At 43.2% G+C, this 16,885-nt stretch overlaps 1 long non-coding RNA gene across 1 annotated transcript; it reads left to right on the top strand.

Annotated features, from left to right (window-relative positions):
* The first annotated feature begins 4,869 nt into the window (after window positions 1-4,869).
* LOC139079797 (uncharacterized) lies at window positions 4,870-15,826 on the top strand. Its single transcript, XR_011533740.1, has 3 exons — window positions 4,870-5,272; window positions 5,408-5,458; window positions 8,367-15,826. It is a non-coding gene; the product is annotated as an uncharacterized lncRNA (long non-coding RNA).
* The last annotated feature ends 1,059 nt before the right edge of the window (window positions 15,827-16,885 follow it).

The raw sequence follows: 16,885 nt of genomic DNA, 5'->3' as shown, positions 1-16,885 counted from the left end.
TTGGTAGTGGCTGCAAGTCCACTACATGGAGAAGGACTCTGCATCACATGTCTTAGGTTGGGTTCCCTGAAGCAGAATCTGAGACAGGTATTCAGATGCCCTGGGTTTCTTGAGGGAAGACTCTCTGGAGAAAGGGAGTGAAGGAAGCCAGATAGGGTAGGGAAGGAACTACACAAGGATGTGGTCTCAGCTGTAGCCTAGCTTCAGCCTGATCTCATGGGGGCCCTGGAGCACGAATCACACCTCAGAGTTGGTCCCACCTTGAGGCAAGAGGGCTGGACTTTTGTAGCCCCTTATTAGGCAGTTGTTGGTATAGAATGCCTTAGGTGAGGCACCTCTCATTTTGCTGAGGTCAATTCTCTGGAGATAAAGGCAGCTCTGAGCCTCTAACGCCTGACATTCATAGCACCTGGCGGATGGACGAATGTACTTGCTGATAAAGGGGATCTGGGTGGGACATCACCAGCATCTACTACTCTGCATTCATGCTCAGGAAACGAGTGTTGTGACCCATTAGCAATGTCTGCCACGGGCATGGGCACCATCTCTGTAAAGAACCTTGTAGAGATCTCATGCTATGAGAAAGAGGAAGAGCTAAAACACGCTCCACGTCAAACTAGTAAAACGTTTGATTAGGAGGGGCGTGAAAGTCGTAGAACATGATTAGTGTTATGGCCCAACCGTTGCCTCATAAATTGAAAGTTGGCACTACTTCTTTCCTGAGGACTCGGAAGCACAACTTGATGGTAAGATCTTTTGGTGGCAAGCAACAGAATTCATCCCTGGGTCACTTCGACACATAAGATCACGGGAAGGAAATTGAGAGAGCATGGGATCAGAGAAAGATTGTAAGGCTGGGCAGGAATTAAGGCTACTCCAGGGACCTCAGCAGCAGAGTCATATGGGCTGCCTCCTAGGGTGGCACCAAAACATTCAGCTCCAACCACCTTTGGTCTCTATATTTATTTTTAATCGTTTTAATTTTAGAATAGTTTCAGATTTACTGAAAAGTTGCAAGAGTATCAGAAAGCAGTCTCACACTTGTTTGCCCTATTGTTAACACTACTGTGATGTATTTGTCACAATCAAGGAACTGAATATTGATGCCTTATTGCTAACTAAACTCCATAGTTTATTCAGATTTCCTTAGTTTTTACCCAATATCATTTTTCTGTCTCAGGATCTCATCCAGGGCACCACGTTACGTTTAGTGATAATGTCTTCTTAGGCTCCTCTAGACTGTGAGTTTTTCAGACCTTCTTTGTTTTGATGGTTTTGAGGAATGCTGGTCAAGTATTTTGCAGAATATCCTTGACTTGGTGTCTCTTTTAAATCTGGCCCAGTTTGAGTGCAGTGTCTCCCTCCTTGGATCAACTGGCCATAGCCAGGGGCAAGGGGGAGGCAGAACAGGCCACGGGGGTGGGGGTGGGTGGGCGTTGGGCGGGGGAGGGGGGAGGACGAAGTGGGGCAAAGAGGGATCTTTCCGAATTCCAGCCTCTTCCGTTTGTGCCTGCAGTCCAGTGAGCTAATCAGGGTCCCCGCCTTGCAAAATTAGATGAGCTGAGTTACAATTCCCAGCAAGATGATTACGTGTGCACACAATAGCAAAATAAGAAGCAGCACAGAACCAATGGCCAAGGTCAAGCAATTAGAGAGAAGAAACCTGAGTGATTCTGACCAGAACCAACTATGTGGCTGCTCTATACGTTATTCTCTGTGCCAAAGCTTAAAACAAGCCAGGATACCTGAAATTCCTTCTCCATCACTGGTCATTGTGATCATAATATCACTGCACAGAGCAATTTTTTTCCATCAACAAAATCGCAAGCCCCGAAACAGTTAATTTCCTACTGGTTACAAGAGACAAGTAATTTGTTTCTTTTATTTCTCTCCCCCACCACCACCCTGAAGACTACAGAACAATTGATATGCAAGACCCTTGGTTAAAAACAACTGCTGAGAAAAATTCAGAAACCCAGTTCCTCTCTAAATACATCATTTGCACAGCAAAGAATTGTAGCGCTCACTGAACTGAGCTGAACCCATTGAAGTCATTGACTCACGCCTGTATTTAGAAAACAAAGAATTTATCCAGGCAAGCAATTAAACTCTGACCTATTTAAAGAAACCTGTTGCTTTTTTGTAAACTGGGCTATTGTTTGTTTGCCTAGGATATGAAGGTTAAGGGAGCTTAGACAATTGCCCCTTTGTGGCTACATTCTGTTTTCAAATAGTAACAATCTTACTGCATATGTTAAAAGCTGGACAAGATAAAATGATGATTTCCAAGTTCCTGATGATTTTTCTAATCTCTGCTCCCTGTCTAATAACTCTGCAGAGAAAGAGGGAGGAAGGGCAAATTTTTAAGGCCACCATTTCTTCTTTTGGTAACAGCTTTATTGAGATATAATTCACATATTATACAATTTACCCATTTAAAGTATATAATTCAATGGTTTTGACTACGTTCACAGAGTTGTGAAACCATCACCACAATAGATTTTAGAACATTCTTGTCACTTGTTCAAAAAAGAAACCCCAGCCAAGGCAACCACCAATCTACTTTCTGTCTATGGATTTGCCTATTCTAGATATTTAATACAAAGGGAATTATATAATATGTGATATTTTGTGACTGGTTTCTTTCGCTTAGCAAAACATTTTCAAGGTTAATCCATGTTGTAGCATGTCTCAGTACTCCATTCTTTTTTATTGCCAAGTAATATTTTATAGCATTTATCTACCACATTTTATTTATCCATTCATCCATTGACAGACATCTAGGTTGTTTCCATTTTTTTTGGCTTTTATGAGTAGGCTGCTACGAACATTTGTGTACATGTGTTTGAGTGAACATATGTTTTTATTTCCCTTAAATATATACCTATGAGTTGAATAGGTAGGTCATAGGTCACACTGGACCTTTTAAATAATATAATGTGGCAACTCTGGGAGTCAGATTCTTGCCCCTCTCCAAGGTTTGTTGCTGTTGTTTTGTTGCTGTTTGTTTAGTGACTTTTATGAATTAATTCCATAAAGTCTTTACTTTTTGTCATGGGTGGCTGTGAAGTCTCTTCTCATTTAGCTTAATGGTATGCTAATATGGACAGAGGTTCCTTATATGCCTAGAACCAATAAATCTCCCAATCTTTGTGCAGGGCAGTGTGTGTGTAGTAGGGGCACACCTTCAAAACTTGGACAAGTAAGTCACAACTTTGCCTTAGCTTTTACTTCCTGCTTACACAGAACCTCAAGGTCAGAGCTGAGAGCTTAAGGCCTTCTCAGGTCTTTCCTGAGTAGGACACAGCTCTGGGAATGCCCATAGTGCTGTGCACATGTGTGGCTTTCTAGATTCCCAGGAAAATGTCAGAGCTCTTCAAACCTCCCTTGTGAACAACCTGTCACTCAGTTTTTCCTTTTAAGGTTTTTTCATTGGTCTATTGTTTGCCCCCACTGTTATCCACTGTCTCAGGCAGCCGTGCTGCTAAACAAATGTCTCTGACTGTTTTCAACAAATGTCATTTGAGGAAAAGTCTGTTTGTACTTGGAGAGCTCTGAGTCACGTCAAATAAAGACAGCCTTGTTAGTGGGGACTCCCAGGTAGCCCCAGACTGGTCAAATAATGATAGTTCTCTGGAAATGGAGCTTTGAAGGAGCTCCAACCCTGTTCTACCTCCTCAGGTGGCTGCCAGGCTGCTGGATTTCATTGTGATTATGGGCTGTTGGTTTTCAAGAGTATTACAGATCTGAGAGTGGGGGTGGGGTGGGACTAGAAGAAGTTAAAATGCCACAAGGCTCTTTGTTCTTACAAATGAAATGAAAAGATTCAGCCACTTTTCTTGAATAAGTGCACCTTGGATTGCTATAGGACTTTGGTTAATTTCTACATTTCTGAAAAATTTGATTCTAACTATTTTTGCCTGTGTTTTCACTGTTTTTATGGAAGAGAGGAGTTTCACACATCCTTAGTCCACCATTTTTGCTGTCACCCTCACAATGCATTTTTATGGTGATGGGACCACAAAGTCTTGGAAATTCATCTTAGAATCTTATATTTTTTGTCACATTTTTTTGTCTGAATTTCAGTATTCTATCTTGCTCTTTGTTTATGTAGAGTTACAAATAATGGGAAAATCTACTATCCAAACAACTTATACTAAACTGTGTCCTCTCAATTTTTGGTTCAAATATTTAGGTCACTCTAATCATTCAACAAATCATCACATGCCAGAGAAGCAGGTGACTAATGGCTAATCAGAATAAGCTGGGAGTTTCTTCCCTATCCTCTGTAGGACAAAGGACATGAGAAACAGGGCAAAGAAGGAAGGCAGCAGTTTATTTATGACCCCGCAAAAAGAAGACACCTCAACTCAGTGTGCTTCTGCTTTCCCTCTAGAGTTCCCTCAAGATGGATGCCAACTTGTCATACAGTCTCAATTAGGGCAACATATTCTGCCCTACCCTGGCTTCCTTTAAGTCCTAGACTGTTCCCCAGAAGACATCATCCCATGGCCCAACCTACCACACACCTCACAACTCTATCCCTTGCCTCCTGGCCCACCAGGGTCCCATTGTCTGGGAAATCGGCCTTGCTAGGGAGCCACCATCTTTCCTGTTCAGGAACGGCTAGTGGGGAAGGATTTTAACAGCCAGGATAGAGCCAGAGATATCTTCCAAATGTTGCCCCACAAAGCTGCCTCCATAAATTTTGGTGCAAAAATGATTCAGCTCAGACAAGGCGAGCGCAAGGGGAAGATGCTGCCCGGGCAGGGTGGGAGGGACAGTGGGGCAAGCCCGGGTGGCAGACTGCTGACTGGCCTGGGCTGTGACCCTGATTTTCAATATCTCTTTCAGAGGTTTTCAGATCACATTAGGCTCTGGCTGTTGCTGACTTGATGAGCGATGTCAGACTGCCAAGAGCTCTTCCGCTTGGCCTCACCAGGTGGCCTGAGCCCCTTGGGAGTCAATGTTTATAGGCTCTAGGCATTGCTTGACCTGCTTCCCTCCCCTGGACCGCCCCACCTGCCTTCCCCAGCTTCCCTCCCTCTAGCAGAGTCCCAGGTGTTCCCCCTCGGCATCCCGGACTCAGCTACAAAACACAGGCCTGGGGTGTTCTCTGGGATGGCTAGATCCGTCCACCCTGGCTTCACATCAGAATCATCTGGGGACCCTTAAAAAATACCGAGGCCTGAATCCCACTCTGGGTCAATTAAATCAGATGTTCTGGGAGGGGCCTGTGAGTTTTGGACGAGGAGACCGAGGTCATGAGCAGGTAAGTGACTTCCCTGCTTTGTACAGCTAGGAGTGGCAGAGCAGGGACCAGATGCTGGCATCCTGACTCTTGGCCAAGTGCTCTTTGCATCATCACTAATATTGCTGTTGTCTCTCCTATTGTGTCTGTATCCAGGTTTCCCAACCCAGACTCCTTGGACTGTCATGACTTTCATTCCTAGATATGGTAATGCGGGGGGGAGTTATGTACTTCTGGTCAGTATTTTAGAAAGCTTAATGGAAATTATGCCTTAGTCTGTGGTTAGAACACATGGGCTGCTACTTAGTAAATGTAAATTGCTTAGAAGACAAAAAGCTTTTAAAACCCCAGAGCTCATGGAAGAAAAATAATAAAGGGGTCACTGGTCAAGCTTTTATATTTAAAAAAAGGTTGGGGGGCTGGCCTGGTTACATAGTGGTTAAAGTCATGTGCTCTGCTTTGGTGGCCCAGGGTTTGCAGGTTCAGATCCCAAGTGCGGACCTACACACCACTCATCAAGCCATGCTGTGGTGGTGTCCCATATATGAAGTAGAGGAAGGTTGGCACAGGTGTTAGTCTTCCTCAAGCAAAAAGAGGAGGATTGGCAACAGATGTTAGCTCAGCACCAATCTTCCTCACACACACACACACACACACACACACACACACAAAAGGTTGGGAAGCATGGCACTAAAACTCCCCCACTGAGACCCTTGCAACCTTGTCTAAATCCTCACTCTCTGGCACTCTGAGGTTCTGGTCACTGGGTCTGGCATTGTCAGAAACGCCAATGGACTGAACCCAAAGTACTGTGTAGGAAAGGCCTCACCCACTGCCCAGATGTGGGGCTCTGAGTGAACGCCCAGGGGCATGTGGTGGAGCCTAGAATGTCCCGTCCTGGGGGTGGGAGCATTCAGGCCTTACAGATGGATCTGATTGTTGTGCTCCTTGGAGAAGAAAACTGGAGGAGTGCAGGGTCCAGAGCACAGGCACCTGAGGGTGCAAGCAAGCACGTCCTTTAATGCAGTGATTCCTCCCACTGGGGAGCCGTGGCTGGTGGCTGGCAGCGGCTCACCAGTGTTCAGTCCTCTTTCCTAGAGAAAGAGGAAACAGAATGTTTCTTCCCACACTCCCTGGAGTAGGCTGAATAATGTCCCCGAAGATGTCCACATCCCAATCCTCAGAATCTGAATTATCCTGGATTAGCCAGGTGGCCAAATTTAATCATGAGGGTCCCTTAAGAGGGGTCAGGAGACTCAGTGTCAGAGGGGAGATGTGACTATGGAAACAGAGCTCAGAGTGATGTGCCCACAAGCCAAGGAATGGAGGCAGCCTCTTGAAGCTGGAGAAAGTGAGAACTAGCTTGTCCCCTAGAGATTCCAGAAAGAGCCAGTTCTGCCAACACCTTGACTTTAGCCTAATGAGACTGATTTTAGACTTCTGACCTCAAGAAGATTAGAAGAGTTCCTGGTAATAGTCATAATGCTTTTTATAGCTAATTTTTTTTCATTAGTTAAAAAAAATATCAACACTTGAATATGGTCCACACTTGAAAGGTAGAAAAGGGTATATAATGCAAAGAGACGCTCTCCTCTCCTGTCTTCCGGCCACCGGATTCTTCCCCTCCCTAGAAGGAACTGGAGTTAACTGGTTTCTTGGGGATACTTCCAGAGTAATTCTGTGCATACACAAGCATATATATACACAAATGCACACTTTGTACAAATAATAGCATGTTATACACAATATTACACACTTTCTTTACATTATTGTGGAGCTAATTCTGTATCAGAATATAGTGCTGATTTTTGTTTTTAATGGATTAATTTCCTTTTTATGTATGTATCATCATTTATTCACCAGTCACTTAGTGATGGCATTTGGGTCATTTCCAATCTCTGTCTAGTCGGTGCGACACTACAGTGGCTATCCTAGGAACACTGCATTTGGTGTCTGTGTGAGATTTCCACAGGATAAAATCCTAGACGTGGGGTGGCTCTACCAAAGGGCATGGGTATTTTTTCATTTGGATGGATATTGCTGACTTGCCCACCTTAGAGGGGGCTCCAATTCACACTGCCAGCAGCAATGTTTGAAAGTGTCTGTCCCCAGCCCCTGCCAACACAGTAGGTCAGCTGACTTCATCTTCTTGAGCAGCTTGACAGGTGAAAACTTGGAGACCTTGATCAACTTGGAAAATGGGGTCCAGAGAAGAACTGGGTCTCTGGGAGAGTCGCTGGTGTCCAATCCTGGAAGGCTTCCTGCCTGGTGTCCTCAGGCAGCTGCACACCCACCTAGGCCGTGGTGCCTCTGAACCAAGACCAGCACCCCCTCTTCCCAACTTGGCCCTCAGCAATCCTGGAGGTGCGGGTGCGAGAGTCTGACTTCTCCAGCTCTTTCTTGAACAGCGTCCTTTATGGATGGATAAAATTTAGGGCCTCGCAGCTGAGAAGGCAAAGTCTGGGGCATTCGGGGACAGGAAGGCAGCAGTGAGCTGCTGCTGTGTGTTCCTGCCTACCCTGGGAAGGCGAAGGATGAAGGCATGGCTGCATTTTCAGGACACATTAAAGTCAGGCCTCCTGATTGCTCTGCATTTGACACTTATCAAGCCTCTTCCAGTAATCTGAATAACAGCTTTATATAAGGGGAAGTCATCTGGCTCCTCCAACAAAACACACACCAGGTCACCTTGAGGTCAGCCTTTCCTCTCCGACTTGACTTGCCTCTGTCCTGCCTCCCTCCAGCAGGTTTATTTCACAAGTAGGGCAATCAGCCCATACTCAGCCTCTGGTTAAAAGGCATTGTTAATTTTAGACCTTCTCTCTTACCAAAGACTTCTTATTTACCAAATAGTTCCCCAAATACATCTGCTACGCTACAATCAGAGTGTGGGGGAGGGATGGTGTGCAGCCTGGGGAGTCTCTTCATGGGTATCAAGATAAAGAGGCCTGCGAGGAGAGAAAATGGAATCTTGGGTCTTATCAGATATTTAGTCTCTGAAAAATTTAAAGTGACTCTCTAAAAGCAGAAGGGAATAAATCATATAGTCAGGGCTATGCTCTTTGTGCATAGTATTCTGGTCATCTTTCTTTTCTTCTACTCTTTGCCATTGCAGCTTGCATGGTCATGAAGACTGGCCAAATGGTCAGCAACTGAAACAGGAAACTCACAAAGAGAAGTTTTGAATCCTTCGTGCAAAATAGATTCTCTCCTAAGGCTTCCGTCATGGGTTACCTGCGGGGTCTCCTTCAGAGCACGGCTCAAAGGTGGTCGGGAGGGTGCTGTGTGTACCTGCCTCTTGGGCAACTTGTAAACAGGGTCATAGGAAGTGGTAGCCATCCCCCCAAACGGATCCTGTCATTAGGAGATAGTGTCTGAGGTGTCGGTTAAAGAATCCAGCTGGCAGAGGGTGGAGATAATTTCCTAATTGAAACCGAGAGAGACAAAGAAGAGAGAGGTTTGATTTGGTGTAACATTCCCACCTCCTTCATTTCTCCAATTAAAAATCCTGCCTGTTGGTTGCCTTGTGTGGGCTGCTGATCCGCCGGACGAAGAAAAGGCAGCAGATTGCATGTGAATTTCAAAGTCATCTTTAAAGGGATCAGTCGATCCACTCTTGATGCCTCTATTAAAAATGAGTGAGTCATATTGTTCGTCTTCTCCCCAACAGCCGTGAAACTGTTAACTCTCTGAGTTATCAGAGAAAACATCCCTGCTCCCCAAATTTTGTTCCAAGTCAACAGTGAAATTAATTTTCCAGGGACCTTTGTGCTCATGACATCATAGCATTGCTGTTCAACGTACAGATGGAGGAAAGGGCAACACACGTTAAAATACGTCGATTCCACCTGATGAGCAACGTCAGCCCAAAGCTCTTCTTAGCTCTGCGCCAAAAACGTGTGAGGACACAGCGAGGCAACTCACCAGATAAATACAAATGGCTAACAAAGAAGAAGAGTTCACCCTCTGTAGATATTCAAGTGTGCAAATCAGAACAGCACCAAGATGCTTCTCTTTTGTCTCCTGTTTTTGTCTCCAAACTATTGAAGCTATTTGAAAATAATTTCCAGTATTGGTAAGGTATAAGGATAATTACCATAGCGTTACTAATAAAAAGAGCCAACATCATGATGTTTACTATGAGCTAGGACTTTTCAAAAGATGTTGAAAAAAAATAACAACTCATTTAATTCTCACCTCAACTCTATGAGTTGGATAGCATTATTACTCCCATTGTAAGCTTGAAGAAACTGAGACATGGAGAGGTTAAGCGACCTGCCTAAGGTCACACAGCTAAGAAGTGGGTGCCAGCACCTCCCAATAGAGATGTTGGAGACGTGTCACTGCCACGAGTGTCTCCTGAGGCTGGAAGAACAGTGGAAGGAGACTTGATTAGGAGCCAACGACACCATTCCCTGTTCCATGGCCTTGGGCACGTTATGCAACTTCTTGGAGTTTTGATTTCTTTACCTGAACAATGGGGATGATGTTACTTACCTCAAAGAGAATTGAGAAGATCAAATATGATATAATACTATATAATATAATATAATCAAATATAATAGTTTGGCCCTTTGCTAACTCTAGAATCCTAGGCAAGATACTGGAGCTAAGACTCAGCCCCCTGCTCTTCTGCGTCTCTGTTAATTAAGCAAGTGAGCCTGTGTGTTTGAGGAATAAAGATCTCAAAGGGTCCATTTAAGTTGTCAAAATCACAAGGCTAAATAAACTTTGGCAAATTGTCCCTAAAATGCTTTAACATATGCTAAGCTTTTTGCGTGAGCAGTTCCCATCCTTCTCCAGGAACCCATCCAGTTTTAACATGCTTTGATTCTATTTTTTCTGAGTTTATTATTATCTAGAGGATTCCATTAAAGGCAAGTAACTCTTAAAGTCACACTGTATCAAATGAATTTTCCTTTAGATGAACTGCCTTACGTAAATAAAATGGCTCCTTCTAGACGGAGAGCCAAAGCAAGAGCTTGCTTTTAGGCACCTATGTTTTTGCCTAAAAAGAGAATCTGACTAGCAGCTGTGCCATTTCCAACCATTTTAAACAAGGGAAGCTTGCCTTGTCTCCTCCACTGGAAGGGAGGCCTGGTGATGAGAAATGCAAGCACATGGTTCAGCCCACAGAATCAACACAAGATGTAGTCATAATTTACGAGCCACCCACTACCAACAAAATTTAGAGGTGACTTAGAATAAAAATACGCTCTCATGCTGAGTTGTTAAAAAGGAACTAGAAGGTCAAAGCTCATGTAAATTGGCAGTTCTTAGACTTTTGGGGATCACAGAACTTTTGAGAACCTGATAAAAGCTAAGGAGAACTTTCCAGAAAAATGCATATCCACAGAAAAGTTTGTGGGCAATTTCAGGAGACCCCAGATTAAGAATATCTGGCAAGGAGAGAGAGGGAGAGGGAGATGAGAAATATACTAAAACCTCAACTAATGTGTTTTCTTTGTTTAAGCCTTGAATTTTGTCCTGGACTTTAAGGTACATGCAGGACCAGCTGTAGAGTTTGCTGGACGCAGTGCCAAATGAAAATGTGGGGGCTCCTTGCTCTAAAATTATTAAGAATTTTGAGACAGCAATAGCAGAGTATTAAACCAAGCATGGGGTCCTTCTGCAGGGTCACGTGCCTGTGAAGCTGGCCCTGGGCACATGAGGCAAAGAGGCACAGTGGGTTCTTCTGGTCTGTTTTTGAAATGATAGCTTATAAAATGCAATATCCTGCATTGAGAAATGTTTGGTGAACTTGGTATTATAATTTTCCTTGAAACTCCAATATGCTCATCATATTTATGGTGGATAAGCCAAAAAAAATTAAAAAACAACCGAAAAATCCAGCAACAGTCCATCTGTTTCCCTGCTTAGGCCAATATTGAACTGTTAGCAAGAAATGCAGCACCTCCCTCCAGAGTAGACAGCTGTGGGCAGATTAGCAGAAAACACACTATTTGGCAGCATGACAAACATCCCCTGCAAGCTGCTCCACCAGGCCAGCTGTACTGGGGTATCTGAGATGCATCACCTTTAAAGTCTGAGGCTTATGAATTGTGACCTCTGTCACAGTTTTGTGTTTATCAGAGTATCACATACACAGGGTGTAAAAAAATGAACATTTCCCAACGACTTATATGAAAAAATAGCTGTCCCTTAACCTACTACCCTCTACCTTCCATCCTTCTTTCCAGAACTTTCAACTCTTGAGCTGTTTCTTGTGGTATTTACCATCATTTTTCTAGATAAGGTGCTTAGCTGCAATTTTTGGATTTATCAGTTTTCGTCATCATCTGTTGACTTCTGGAAGTAGATATTTGTTATTTGTAGTGTCTTGGTATTTTTTGAACACTCTTCGTCTTCTGGTCATTTCCTGTATTCTTAAGATAGAAGCTCTAAAAATTGCATTCTCAGCCTGCCTTACAGCTGGGGTGCGGGAATGTAATTTAGACTTCATCAATCAGATGCACCTGCTTGAGTTTTGATTCCGAAGTGAGCACATGAGGAAAGGAGCCTGCAGGGGAGGGAGACTTCTGGAACCCACAGTGGTGTAGGGTCTGGGTTTTGTGAGGCTGAAGGGGCAGGGCCTCTGATGCACGGTCCCAGGATCAGTGGTGTGCTGTGCTGGCTGCAGTGTGGATACCAGGCACTGGAGAGAGAGGGGCATCCACCAGGCAGCCTGTAGTGTGTTAGATATTGTTTCTGGAGATTCTGAAACACTATGTGCATTGACAACCTCATTTCCTGCTTTAGCAAACCAGTGTTGAGTCTGTTGTTTGCAACTAGGAGCCTTGACTGACACACTCGGTGGATGAAGCTGTGACTCTCTCACTCTGCTCCCCATCTCCCACTGTGGTCCCATCATCATTTTTGGTTAAATCAGTCTTCAGTGTTTGCACGATGAGGACCACAAAAACGTTGTTTACCGCTGAGCCAAGTTGCATATTATGTGTAATAGGGTGTTAAAATGGGACCCTTTTTTTCTTCCTTTTGATTTAGGCTGAATCTCCAAGACAATAGATGCTACTGATTCCCACATTTCAAAGTGAGGCATGAGGCTACCTGAGCAGGTCTTGCAATGGAGACTCCAATAACTGGATTCTTCTCTTAGCTGACCACTCAGCTGCAGCCTATAAGAAAGGCTGTAGAAGACTAGTGAGTTGCAGATTAGATGAATATTTTTGGAGAGAGTGTCAGAATGCTGAGAATCCTAACACCAACACTCCTCCCACTCACCCCCACACCAACACAGAAGAGGTGAGAGATACTTTTCCGTCCCTTCCAGCCCAGGGAAAGAGGCTTCAGGTGGTCCCCTCAGAGCCTGATACAAGTTGCCAAGAGCTTGAGGGAACTTAGTGGGTGCTGTCTGACTCAGTCCTGGAAAATATAAAGCTGCATTCCTGTGGCTCTGAGGATGCGGACAGAAGAGGCGGCAGCCTTGGGAATGCCTTCCCAGTTTGTCAGAGCAAAGGTTGAAGGGCAATGTCTCCTGGGCCAGATGGCCCACATGAGAGAGGTCACCTTATGTCCAAGAGGCCAGCCTGGAGGGGCATGGTGACCCCAAGAGGGGGATAGACCACTGGATTCCCAGGAGCTGAAAGGGAAACAATAGGTGTCCAGCCAGCAAAAGGCATTTGCCTCTGTCAAGAGAATTACAATTGAGAAATCCTCAAGAATTGTTGGGGTCGGGGTATCTCCAAAACCCTCCCAAAAGTATCCCACAAGAGAAGGCAGCATCTTTAAACACACACCCAGATCAGAAACAGATTTGCCATCTCATGACAGCACTCATCAAACAAGGCCTTTCTTGCCTCCCTTACCTCTCCCTACTTCCCTCTGTCCCCTCTGAAGGGCCAGAACCCTGGCTTAGCAAGCTGAGAGCAGAGAGATGAAACATGTGACTGGGCTGCTCACCTCCTGAGGCAGCCATCTTGCTATAGACCCAAATAGTCTGAGGGGCATAGCTTTAGATTTAACTGAAATTCATACCATTAGGTAGGTCAGGAGATTTTCATTACTAAAAAGAGATATTTTTTTTTGTTTCAGATGACCAGGGAACTTTTAAACTATTTAATAAAGACCACCTTATACGCATACAAATCAGAGGACTTGCTCTAGATTTCATTCAAATAGCAGGGCAAAAACTAGCTCTGCAGAGTGGATTTAAGTAGGGGGTGGGGGAAGAAGAAGAAAGCGGAGTTTGTTTTCAATGCAGGCAGTTTATTTGAGATGTGATCTCAGAAACCAGGAGTGATGGAGCACGGGGAATGAGACAGAGAAGGACAAGCCAGTAGGAAGGTGTATTGGTGAAGTCACTGAGATAGGCAAGGATCCTCAATCCTACTAGGACTTTTGAAGAGTATATGGAATGCCTCCCAGAACTGGCCATCCAGCGCATGGAAGATTGTGTCATTTATCTATCAACTCCAGTTCTGCATTGTTGAAAGTTCTACTTTAGGATTGTTGTTGTTTTAAATTACATCTAAGTTATAACTCTTTCAGTGTAGTAATTACACACATCTCTATTTCCTTTCTTGTACAACCTTTTGGAGTTATTTTTCCCTAGAGTTAATAATTGCTTCATTTTTTTGTTTGCTTCATATTCCATAAACCCCTCTAATTTCCTGATCAACAATTCATTATTTTACAAATGTGCAAACACATCCTGTAATTTATTTGTTTCATTTTCTCTTCTTGCTGACCTCCTTCCTAGGCCTCTACACCTTCAGCTGGATGGTTGATCTTGTCCTGCCCCTTGCTTGCTTCCTGAGCCTTTCTTGTGCCTCTCCCTGGATCGATATCTGTGGAGTGGGCCCAGACCTTCCTAGTTCTTAGTTCATTCTTTGGTTTAGTAGAAAAACATCTTCCAGTTTCTTCAAAAATAGTGCTGCAAGGTAAAATTTCCAATCCTTGCTGTTGTGAAATGTTTTTGTTCCACCTTCACACTTGATTGATAGTTTAGTTAGGTATAGATTGCTAGGTCAAAACGCATTTTTATGTGGAATTTTAAAGGTATCACTCTCTTGTTTTCTAGCTTCCAGGGATGATATTTAGAAGCAACGTGACATTCTAAGTTCACCCCTTAGTATGTAATCTGCTTCCCCCCTCACTCTCTAAAAACTTTAATATCTTTTCTTCATCTCTGGAGTCTTAAATTTCATGATGACATGTACTAAGTACTCAGTGAGCCCTCTCAATTCGGAAACTAATTTCCCTAAATTTTGGGGAAAATATCCTGTACTGTTTTTTATTTATTATTATTAAGACTTTATTTTTTTAGAGCAGTTTAAGATTCACAGCAAAGTTGAGGGGAAGGTACAGAGATTTCTCACATACTCCCTACCTCTACACATGCATAGCCTCCCTCATTATCAACATTCCTCACCAGCATGGTACATTTGTTACAACTGATGAACCTACATTGACACATCATAATCACCCAAGGTCTAGAGTTTACATTACAGCTCACTCTTGGCCTTGTACATTTTATGGGCTGGACAGATGTATAATGACATTTATCCATCATTATGGTATCATAGAGAGTATGTCCATTGACCTAAAAATCTTCTGTGTCCCACCTATTCAACCCTCCCCTTTCCCAACCTCTGGCAACCACTGAACTTTTTACCGTCTCCATAGTTTTTCCTTTTCAGGAATGTTATATAGTTGGAATCATACTGTATGTAGCCTTTTCAGATGGTTTCTCTCACTTAGTACTGTGAATTGTTTTTTTAATAACATTTTTTTCCTCTTTATTTTCTCTATTTCTTCTTTCTGAAGCTTTTCCTAGTAGGCTTTTAGACCTCTTGGATCGATCATCTAATTTTTTTTCCTCTTTTCTCTCTTATATTTCCAATCTCTTTGTTCTACTTTCTGAGTTTCTTAATGTTGTCTTTCACCTTCGTTTTGAGGGTACTTTTAAAACTTTTTATTATCTTAAAAATTTTCCAAGAAAACAGAATGGAGGTCCCTCAAAAAATTAAAAATAGAATTATCGTATGATCCAGAAATTCAGCTTCTAGTTATATACCCACAAGAATTGAAAGCAGAATTTTGAAGAGATACTTGTACACCCATGTTTATAGCAGCCTTATTCATGATACCCAAGAGGTGGAAGCAACCTGAGGGCCCACCGATGGAGGAATGGATAAGCAAATTGTGCTATATACACATGAGGGAATATCACTCAGCCTCGAAAAAGGAGAAAATTCTGACACATGCCACTACATGGATGAACCTTGAGGGCATTATGCTAAGTGAAATAAACCAGAAACGAAAAGACAAATATTATATGATTCCACTTATATGAGGCACCTAGAGTAGTCAAATTTGTAGATGCAGAAAGTAGAATGGTGGGGGCCAGGGGCTGGAGGGAGAGGAGAATGGGGAGTTATTGTTTAACGAGGACATTTCAGTTTTGAAAAATGAGGAGTTCTGGAGATGGAGGGTGGTGATGGTTGCACAACAGTGTGACTGTACTTAATGCCAATGAGCTGCACACTTAGAAATGGTTAAGATGGTGAATTTTATGCTGTGTGTGTTTTATCACAATTAAAAAGTTTTCCAAGAGCTCTTTTCTATTCTCTGATTATTTCACATAGCATCTTGCGCTTGTTTCGTGAATTCCAAATCTTCTCATCTTTCTGAAGAATTTTTTCCCATTGAAGTTTTTTTGTTTTTGTTTTTTAATATATTATTCTGCTTCGAACAATGTCTTTAGAGCTCAGGGTTTCTTTATCCCTAGTTTTTTGTTTTGGTGTTTGTCTTTAATGTTGAAGGCTATCATGAAATATCAGTCAATACTCAGCTTTCTATTTGTGTTTGAGTGAGGGATCGCAGAGCTGAATGGAAGTTCTCTGTGTTAGGAGGGGCTTTTTGATACGCAGGTTCCACTGTAGAGTCAGGGGACAGTGAGGCAGCCTTTTCAATTGGGGATCTTAAAGTGTCCACATCCAAAAGTCTTTATTCTGGGGCTCTTCAGAATCTCAAGAGAAAAGTGTAATGCCTTCCAGAGTTCTGAGGATGAGTGGGGGCAGGGTACAAGGATTCCACCATTTTGCAAATAGACTTTCACTCGATTCCCTATTTGCCTCCTGTTTGTTTAGTTCCTTGAGTTGAGAGCCTCTTTAGTTCAATTTCCCTAGAGAACAAATTTCCTGTCTTAGGTCTAGGAGGTGAGGGTGGGGAAAATAGAAATTCAGCTGCCCTGTGTGCACTTTAAACTGTCCTCTTCTTTCAGCCTGGAGGCCTAGTTCACTTTCTCTGTCCTTGGTGTCTCCATTTCTTGACCTTTTCAATGGCTCCATGGCACGGGGATTGGCTCACTTCTCTGTATTTCCTTTTGGAGCTTCTTAGCCTCTACTAATCACTTACGCCATCTCCATCTACTTTGTAATCTATCTGGGCCCCCAAGCTATACTTTTTGTCCTTGTGGGCTGGCAATTTCACATTTTCCTTTACTTTACAGAGTTTTGGGAGGAAGAGAAGCAAAATATGCAAGGTTAATCAGTTTAACCATGAGTCACACCTGTCGACTTTAAAACCCAACACCATTATTAGACAAATGTCATTCTTGTTTCTCTTTCATCAACTTGGACTCAACACACCCCATTTCGCAAAACTAGCCAC

This window comes from Equus przewalskii, chromosome 27 (genome assembly GCF_037783145.1).
Source record: "Equus przewalskii isolate Varuska chromosome 27, EquPr2, whole genome shotgun sequence".
Lineage (NCBI taxonomy): Eukaryota > Metazoa > Chordata > Mammalia > Perissodactyla > Equidae > Equus > Equus przewalskii.
Note: the sequence above shows the minus strand (reverse complement) of the source record. Positions and strands in the feature narration are given on the sequence as shown.